Below are 10,403 nucleotides of genomic sequence, written 5' to 3'. Positions count from 1 at the left end.
AGAGTGGCTTGCACGAACTGGTGAGCTATTTAAAGAATTCCAAAATTCCCATTTCACAACACACCTCTAACCAACGACGCTCAGAAAATACCCTTTATGCTAAAATCGATTTCGGGAGTTCTACTCGCCTGAATTGAATTTCGTAAAGTCGTACGGATTTCTTAACGAGTTATCTAACCACTCATGTAATCAAAACCATAAATAATCCACTCGATTGTTAGCAGATTTCCCTACGCTTTGATGACTCTGATTTCGTCCAAATCTGGACAAAGTTGGGAAAATCCAAATACTACGAAAAAGTTTTTCGGCCTCAAATTTTCCTCCATTGGCATTTCTATAACGTCGGGAACATTCCGTTACAAAAAATGACATCCTTTGGTCAATCATATGCAAACCTTGTCCACCCCCTAACAACTATAAATAGGGCATGTACATGACATTCTAGGGCATTAAGAAAACTCTTCAACAAGCATTTTGCTATTGGAGAAAGCTACAACACCAACTTCATAGCTCTTCGAAGGAGTGGTCAACGGGGATTCTTCCCGGAGATCAACTTGCAACAACGAAGTGCTTCCTGACATTTCCAGAGATCAAATACATCTCAAGGAGGTCTACATCATCCTACATTCGAGAAATACACTACGGAAGGCCCTCGAGTCACGACGAGCTTAGGATAGAAAAATCAAGAGAACAATAGAATTGTACTTACAAAGATTCATTAATAAAAAATCACATTTTCTTTTATTTATTTATTTTGCAGTTAATTTTCAGCACTTACGGAAATTTATTGTGAACAAATTTGGCATTCCTAGTGGGATATTTGTTGAATCACATAGTTTCACTAAAGCTTGCAATGAACCATCATAATGATGCTCTATGAGTTCCCAGGAACATCTTGACAATACCCAAATTGTCGACTAAACCGGTGTGGGCTATAAGGCTCCATAATTAGTTCACCATCCAACCTCAAAGTGACAAAACTTGAACGAAGGCCTATAAGGAAATCACTCCGGAAAGTGGACAATTTTCCACTATCATTAATATGCAGCTCTTTTCCTTGTAGCATGGCCAGATTGTGGAGGTTATGCATATTCACTTGCTGAAATAACTTGCTAGAGTCAACGAGGTTAAAATGTTTTACCATCTTTTCTCTAGAAATTGGCCACATTGGTACACCTCGTTGGGGGCGGGTAACACGGTAGTAGGTCTCAAAATACTCACATATCCATCCATATACATAATGAATTGGAAGTAGTATGTCGCAAGCACCCATGTTTGAAGAAGTGGATATATCCCCGAGGCCGCGATAGTTGTTTGCAAGGACCAGAACCGCCAAAGAAAATATTTCCCCATGAGTCATCAAGCCTGCAACTTTGAAGACACTAACACAAATATAATCAGTTTTCTTGTTAGGAAGCACAAACTTGCAAAGCCAATGTGCAAGAAAAGTCGACAGATAAGTATTGTCTCTAAATGATTCTTCTATGCCTAACTCGACAAAAGGGGCATTCTCTTCTTCGGTTCGTGGTAAGAAGCTCATGTCAATATTTCCAGAAGGATCATGATTCATCCTTGGTTTCGTATGATTCTTAGACATCCTTAGTGAAGGCTCAACATATTTTCTCGGTCCCATAAACCAGAATTTTTGTCCATTCTCGAATGGAGACTTCGTCGATGACACCTTTGGTAAGTCGGTAGAACGCTGAAAACAAGAAGGAGCAGCTTTTAGGGAGAAAAGACTTCCCTTTATCATCTAATGTGTCAACTCTTTAGCCGAGGATATAACTTCATCATAAAAGGAACCATGAACAGGAAGACCTCCAATGGTTCTCAAATCCCATAAAGAAATAGATAACTCTCCGACAAAGCTAGAGACCGTATTGGTGGATGGACACCGATTCTCGCAAAAGGCCTGGAGAACATTTTCCTTATGGTCATATGTGAACATTGAAGAAAATAGCATCATAAGTCTTGATGTGGTCCAAAGTCTCCTTGTAGCGGGCAAGCACATCTTCTACCTACTCCCAATAGCCAAACATATAGCGAACCTCACCAAACTCGAAAGGAGGAACACGCCAACTGCTAAGATATTCATCATGATGAAGAGGGATGGTAACATCAACATTTTGATAAGTAGAAGACTTCGAGAGGAGAACTTTTTTAGTTGTGACGTTGCCGGAGAATTGTCAATGACGTCCTTCATTTCTATTGATGACCACTCTGGGAGATGATGAGAAGTGTCCAGCGTCTTTCTAACAAGTGGGAAGGCACCAATCACTAGAGAATGAACTTTCAAGGTGAGAACTTTGGTGCGCGAATGTTGCTTGTTATCCATGATCTCAAGGTAAGGGTATGGCACATCTTGGTCACTAAAGTCCATTGTCACTGCTAGAAATCAAGATTTCACAACGTGGCGATGACAAAAGGGGGGGGTTACTATAACGACCCTAAAAACGAATAAGTTAAACTAGAGCCTAACATGTGTATGGTTGAGTTTGATGAGAGATTTCATGTTGTTCTATGTTGTCCCGAGCTTTGGTTGTTAAACGTCAAGGTATGACTCCCCAAGGACCACCCTAGGGGTCCTTAAGGAGGACACTAAACCTAACCCCTCAAGACCCCAAGATCACTAAAAATCTGGAAAATTTAGGTGACTTACATATGGGGTTCACGCCAGTAGGTCCATCCATGCCCCATGGATGGCCTCCGTAGTTCAAGACCCCATAAGACCACTCCCAGCTCCAGAACACGGACCACCAGTATGGTCCATGAGTCTAGGGTGTGAGTTAGACCTGTTTGTTGTGAAGTGGTTCTGCCATTGTGGGGGTGAATTGGTACATTCACCCCAAGTCCTAATAAGTGTATGGACGGTTATTTTAAGTATATTAATACATTTTAAGAGTATTAAAATAATAAAATACTATTTTAGATTTCATTATTCAAATTCCTGAAATCAAAACCCCTCCCTCTCCAAATATCTTCTCTCTAGAACTCCATTGAAGACCAAGAGAGGAAGAAGACTTAGGGCTTGAAGAGGAAGTCTAATTGAGTGGATTTTCGTGGAATTCATCTCTTAAGGTATGGTTATCCTTCATCTAGGGGTAGCTTTCACCCCTAGAGTCTAATTCAAAATCAATTTCAAAGTTTTCAAGTTTCTCAAAAAACCCTAGATTTTACTCAATCTCATGGGTTCTTTCATCAAAACATTTTCAACTGGTTTCTAATGACAAATTATGATTGTATTGGTGTTTAATTGATGATTTATGATGAAAAATACTCTATGAACCCATGAATTCTCTCAATTCCTAAATTGTGCCTTTATGAAGTGGGTTTCTTGATGATGAATGCTTTAGATTATTGAAGTATATCATTACCCATGCCCTAATTTTAGTAAATTTTTGGTGTGTTGGTGATTTGGATGTTTGACCCATGAATGGGAAGTTATGATCAATTACTTATTGAATTAGAATTGTGAATTAGATGTTGATCCACTTGAAAGGTGGAGGTGTTTATTTACTATGTATATTGTGGTATTGAATTAATGGATATATTTCTTGTACCCTACATGTGGAGGTTAATGTATAATTGTGATATGATGCATGTGTGTGATCTAAATGAATGAATGATGATCATGTCTAGAAGCTAATTGTGTTAGGATTGAATGTTATCTCTCTATTAACACTTGTGAATGAAGATGATTATGTGAAAGGCTATTCTCACATACACACACACTTGAATGGAGAATGAATGAAGTGCAATGATAATGTTAATGATGAAGTACTTATTGAAAGACTATTCTTAATTGTACTCTAACGAATGATAATGATGTGTTGATTGAAAGGATATTCTCGATCTTACACTAATGAATGATAATGGGATTCTTAGTTGAAAGGATTTTCTCATCTTTGAATCTATGAGCTATCCAATGAATGTTGGGATGGGATGGATGCTCATCCGTGAGTTGAGGCGGGGTATCTAGTAACAATCTCTTATCCCATAATAATGAACTAAAGTAATGAATGTTAACTACTCTATGGGAATGTCGGCTAAGCACCGAGAGGATATTGAATGAGATGGATACTCATCCATGAGTTGAGGCGGGGTATCTAACAACAATCTCTTGGGGTGGATGCTCATTTGTGAGTTGAGGTGGAGTATCTTGTAGCAACCTCCTTGTCCCATAACTATGTTCCCACATAGGATAGCTAGTGGATCCAATTAAGCAAAATACCGGTCTTTGTTAGGCAAGTTAACCACATTCTACGATGTGCGGTTATACGACACCAGATTCCATGATCTGGCTCTCATGGTCTATTTTGGTTAAACGCTTATTCCCAGCATGTGAGATGTGCATTATAGTTTCTTGAGGTGTTCTATGAAGTGTGGGTAGTAGTATGGGATGCTATCCATACATGGCACGAGTAGGCTTCAAGAGGGCTATAGTGAGTTCTCTAAGTCTTAATGACTAATGAATGAAAGTGCTCTAAATGAAGCTAATAAAGAATGTTTATTTGAATGTCTAATGTAATGATGCATGCTATACTTGGATTGTATTATGAGTTACTTCTGTTATGACTTGTTGTATTTGAATGTGCCTTGCCTATGGTGACTTCAAAGGAGTACTTAGTGTGAGTAGTAGTATGGGATGCTACTTGCACATTGCACAAGTATGACTAAGTGGTTGTCTTAGGTGATGGTCCTTATGTGATGAAATAACTTGTTAAAGGTTTAGGTCTCTTGTGTATGAGTATTATTGAAAATGGAAAGGTTGAATGGTAAGTTCACTTTTGGTGACCTTAATGTGGTACCTTGGTGTGGATGGTGGTATGGGACGCTATCCATACATTGCACAAGGTATATCATGAGGGTTACTTGAGGTGAAGGCTAAATGTGAAGGTAAAGAGTTACATGTTGATATTGCTCAAATGTGATGTTATGACTCGTATGATGGTTATACTTGTATTTGATGACTATTATGCTATTGTTCATGATATTTCTAAAAAGTGGCATAATGCATGGTTTCCAACCAAAATGTCCCTTTTAAAGCATAGTTTTGCTTGGTCATCATACTTGGTACATTTTTGTGTGCTAACCCATAATTCTCTTATTTTTACTACAAGTGTAGGTTCCGGCAAGTGATTGCTTCTATCTAGATTGAAGTGCTTGGATTGCTATTCTTCCAAAATCAAGTGGTACATCCTCATAGATCGAGGACAAGTGTCTTTCTAGAAGTTTCTTTCTTTTCATGTAATAGACTACTTTAGATTTCTATTTTAAAGGGCCGTGACCCTATTCTTGTTCACATTGTGTCTAAGATGGCCATGTGAGATATAGACTTCCGCTTGCGTTTAAATGTTTTTGAATGTTAGATTGTATGGTTTTAAATAAAAAGTTTTAATTCCATACTATTTTTATTACCTATGCGATGAATGAATGCTATAAGGCTTGTATAAGACCCCTTCGGGGTTGAGTACGCCATGTCGCTTCCGAGGTGTAGACTCGGGTCATGACAGTTACATTGGCGAAAACATAATTGGAGTAATCAAAAGACAAAAGGATTTGACCATCAGAAACGAGTTCAACCTTGAAAATTTAAACTGTAGCAATTGAAGAGGAATTTGGCTACAAATATTTTATATGTCGTAGTTCCATGTTTTTAGTTTTGGAAAAATAAAACGGCTTGCGATTTTGATATTTCTACACAGGGGCGGACCCACATGGAGTCCGTCGGGTGCTCGAGCACCCATTAACCTCGTTATGGAATATCTATATCTATGTAGAAATTAAGAGGTATTTGTATAAAATTATCATAGAGCACCCAAAGAATAAATGATCTGATTGGCCCAATCGCTCTTGGGTGGTTGCTTAAGACTCTTTTAGTGCTGTTGAATCAGGGTTCGAATCTAATTGTTAACATATATTTTTTATATTTTTGACTCCGCTACTTTCATAGCACCTAGAACTTTAAAATCCTAGATCTGCCACTACTTCTACAATTAGAAATGAATTTTACACTACGGACACGCAAATCTATCAATAAAAAACGGGTTCAATTTTGAAAATCAAAACTGTAGCAATTGAAGAGGAATTTCGCTACAAATATTTTATATGTCGTAGTTCCATGTTTCTAGTTGCGGAAAAACCAAACGGCTTACGATTCCAATTTTCCTACAATTAGAAATGAATTTTACACTACGGACGCGCAAATTTGTCAATCAGAAACAGATTCAAATTTGAACATCAAAACTGTAGCAATTGAAGAGGAATTTGGCTACAACTATTTTATATGTCGTAGTTCCATATTTCTAGTTTCAGAAAAATCAAACGGCTTGCTATTTCGATTTTTCTACAATTAGATATGAATTTTACACTGCAGACGAGCAAATTTGAAATTGAGGATAAAAATTGTAGCAATGGAATAAAAGTTTGTCTGCAAATTTTTTCCTATGTTATAGCCCGTGTTTCTGGTTTCTGAAAAATCAAACGGCTTGCGATTTCGGTTTTTCTACAATTAGATATGAATTTTACACTACAGACGCGTAAAGCTGAACCATCAAAACAGGTTACTGCTAAACAAGATTCTAAGTTACCTGAGAAAGTAGCAAGAGTACTTTTTCTTGAAGCTTTTGAGATATGATGGAGGCTACGTCTCTCGATTTGATAAAAAAAAAACAAGCGACGTCGCAACTGAACAGTTAAATACAGTCGGATAACTTGTTTTTTACAGCATCTAAAATTTTATGTGATGAAATTCTTTATGCATTGGAGAGGGATTATATAGTGATTCTTGTGAAAGATTTCTAATCCTTCCACAAGGCATAATAAGGTGAATTTGGAATAAGAAAATCTTATTTGTGTTGAGATATTCACTTTGAAGCTACACCAATATGGAAGGATGAACCAAAGAATTAAGGAAAGAAGAATATCTTCATTGACTTGGATACCAAAGGAAAGTTAATATTCTTTTTTATTTGATTCAAAATTCAATCAATCTTCTTGTTTTTTCTTACACCTTGCAAGGAAGATCACACGGGAAAATAATGTTACTATTCACTAGACCCATCTATTTGAAATCAATATAGAGGGTCCGTGTGATTATCGAGCAAGAATGTTTTTAAAAAAATTGAGATCACAACAAACAAATCATTTGTAGAGACCTAATTAGAATGTGACGACAAGAAACAAATACTCTTGAAGTCTCAACAATGCATGCATTCATGAAAACTTCAACTCTCCTCGTCAAAATTCGGCAAGCCTACACGTTGACAAGTCTTAAAAAAAATGAAAACACATTCATGAGTACTTCAAGTCTCGTCGCCAAACTTCGGCAAGCCTACATGTCAACAAATCTCGAAGTAAGGGGCATTTGTAGACACAAACATTTTATTGGATTAAATTCATACAAAATTTGAATTAAATTCATGCTCATTTGGGCTGAATGATTAATTTGGGCTTTACAAATATATACAGTCATTTTATTAAATTCAAATCAAAGGTCCATTTCACCTTAAAGCTCAAACTCATGCCACATGTCACCGTGACTAGGCATTCAAGACCAATAAGCCGGCGCCACGTGTTCAAATGAGGTGGTAGTCCCACTCAAATGCAAGAACCGATCACAATCCACCAAGTGTCAAAATGACATCTATGAACACCTAATTTTTGACCAAAATTTAAAGATTTTACACCATTTTTAATACTTAAATATTATCATTTCAGTAGGGTTATATTTAAAATAAATTTAAAAAATCTGAAAATTACCACAAATTTTAAGCTCACTTTATGTTTAAAGTTTAATAAAGAAAGCTTGTGAATTTAATGTATTTGTTTAATCCTTCAACTTTTAACTAGTCTAAAATTAATAATAATAATAATAATAATAATAGTAATAATAATAATAATAATAATAGAATATATTATGAAAAAATATGGAAAAAAAGAAAAGAAAAGAAGAGTCCTAAAAATTTCAAATTACCTTACATTCTATCCTAATTACCTTCAAACTCCCATAACTAATTTTTCCTAAAAACCCTCTCCCATTTAGTTTTTTTTCTCTCTCCCACATTATGTTGCACGATTTTTGATTTTTTTTGATTTTTTGATTTTTTGATTTTTATTTTATTTTTTTAATTTTTTTTCCCACACGTTTTATACTTCTTGTTTTTGTTTTTCTTTTATTAATAATATTATTATTTTTATCTCACCCTAAAAATTCTCAACTAAATTCTATTCCCACCCCCAAAACTATTAAAAAAACACACGCTCAGTAAAGAAAAAAAGATACACAAAAAACACACACATAACAGAAAAATGATAGAGAGAAAAACACAAAAGCAAAGATAACAAAAGTGAGCTTCTTTTTTAAAATAAATAAATTAAGTCAGCGTTCGAGGTATCGCTCAAGGTTTGTGATTCATGGCTCTTTAAAGTTAATATATAATTATTAACTTTGGAAATCGATAGATCGTAGCAGTTATTTTTGTAGTGAATCAATTTTCACGACGAGGTAACTCTAAAATCTCGCATGATTTAAATGGAATGTTGATACGAAAATTTGATTCCAATAATATGAAATTCTTCTAATCGCATGTTATTATTAATATTGTTGTTATTATTATATTATGTTTTTCAAATGCAATTTGCAAAAAAAAAAAAAACAGAAAAGAAAATGTTAAAAAAATGAAGGAAAAAACATCTATCTATATATAAAAGGAGAAGAAAAAGTGCCACATGTCAGCACCACACTAAATCATATTTTTTTAAAATTAAAATTAATTATGTGTATGTATTTATTTTTAAAAAACTCTAACGTTGTGGTCCTTTTTTTTGTGGAAATGTATATTTTAAATTTTAACCATCTTTCCACAATCTCCTCATTTAAAGAAAACTAAAAATGTAGATAATAATAATAATATATATATAAAATAAACCCTTAAAAAACATAAGTCATCAAATATTGAAAATAAAAACTTATAAATAAAAATAATTGTTATATATTTTTAACACGTTTTGGACTCTTAAAAATTTATAAATGTTTATTGTCAGCACTACCAAAAAAAACAAAATTTGTAAATTATTAAAATTGAATTCCATAAAAATAGAAATTTCAAACACTAAAAAGAAAATAAAAAAATATTTTTAAAAAAAGCTCAACGTTGTGGTGCTTTTTTATGGAAAAGTATTTTTTAAATTTGAACCATCTAACTGCACATTTTTTATTTAATAATAGTGAAAAAAAAAATGAAAAAAAAATATTTTAACTGCACATTAACTTCCTTCTATCCTAAAATAAAAGGAGTGGTTAGTGATAAAATATTCAAACAAACAGATAATTCTTCCCCAATCAACGTAACTATTTTTCAAAAATTTCTTTATCCTTCTTAAAAGAAGGCACAAATTTATGATCATAATCGAGTCAATAAAAAATGATCGAGAAAAAATCAAGAGAAGTTGAACAATTAAGTGAGCAATTCATATCTCAAGAAAGAGGAGTTCGTTGCAAACTATGGTACTGAACAAACTTTGTGGTAATTATGGGAAAATCTCACCATTTTGAGGCCTCTGTGTTGTTTCTTCCTAATTTGTTAGGAAATATGTTGTTTTTTTATATACTATATAGAGGATTAAAAAAATGATAAATAAATTATGAAAGAAATTGAAAACTCTCAAAAATGAATGTATTATTTTATTTTATTTAATTATGTTGTGACTATGGATTATTTTTTGATTTTTAATATTGAGTATGATAATATTTAGATGTGAAATAATTTATCTTTAGGTTGAATATTTACAAGATTTTGCATATATGCTTGAAAGTTTTTTAAAGCAATCATGAATTCACGTAAGTTTTATCTTTATTTTTTTAAAAATGGAAGCAAACAAGAAAGTAAGTTTATTGATCAAAGCATAAAATCAAATGACATCAATGAAGATAGTTTCATGAAATAACATTAGTGGCCTAGATAGTGACGATGAATCTCTCAATAACATTGAAAAATTACATGAAGATCATCTCCATATTTCAATGTTAATCTTTCACTCTTTCAACGAGTAGAGAATTAGTCAAAAACTTTTAAAATTGAGCATTTTTTTCCAGGAAAATATATACATATACGTATGTACATATTAGAAATTAAATATATTATATTTTAAATAATCTGAAAGTTAATTATATGTTTTATAAGTCCATTACTTTTTGTTTTATTTTTTAATTTTTAATACTTTTTTTATACTTATTCATTTATATATGCAACTTCAGATTATGATCACTAATTTAATAATTACGTAAAATTAATTTTATATAATCTATTAATTAAAATTAAAATACAATTTACAAATTTTAATCAATCTTTTTTAATCTGTATTTAAAAAATAGACGGAAAAAGAATGCTATTTTAAAAAAA

Source organism: Solanum tuberosum, unplaced genomic scaffold (genome assembly GCF_000226075.1).
Source record: "Solanum tuberosum cultivar DM 1-3 516 R44 unplaced genomic scaffold, SolTub_3.0 scf00089, whole genome shotgun sequence".
Classification (NCBI taxonomy): domain Eukaryota; kingdom Viridiplantae; phylum Streptophyta; class Magnoliopsida; order Solanales; family Solanaceae; genus Solanum; species Solanum tuberosum.
This window is presented reverse-complemented; position numbering follows the sequence as displayed.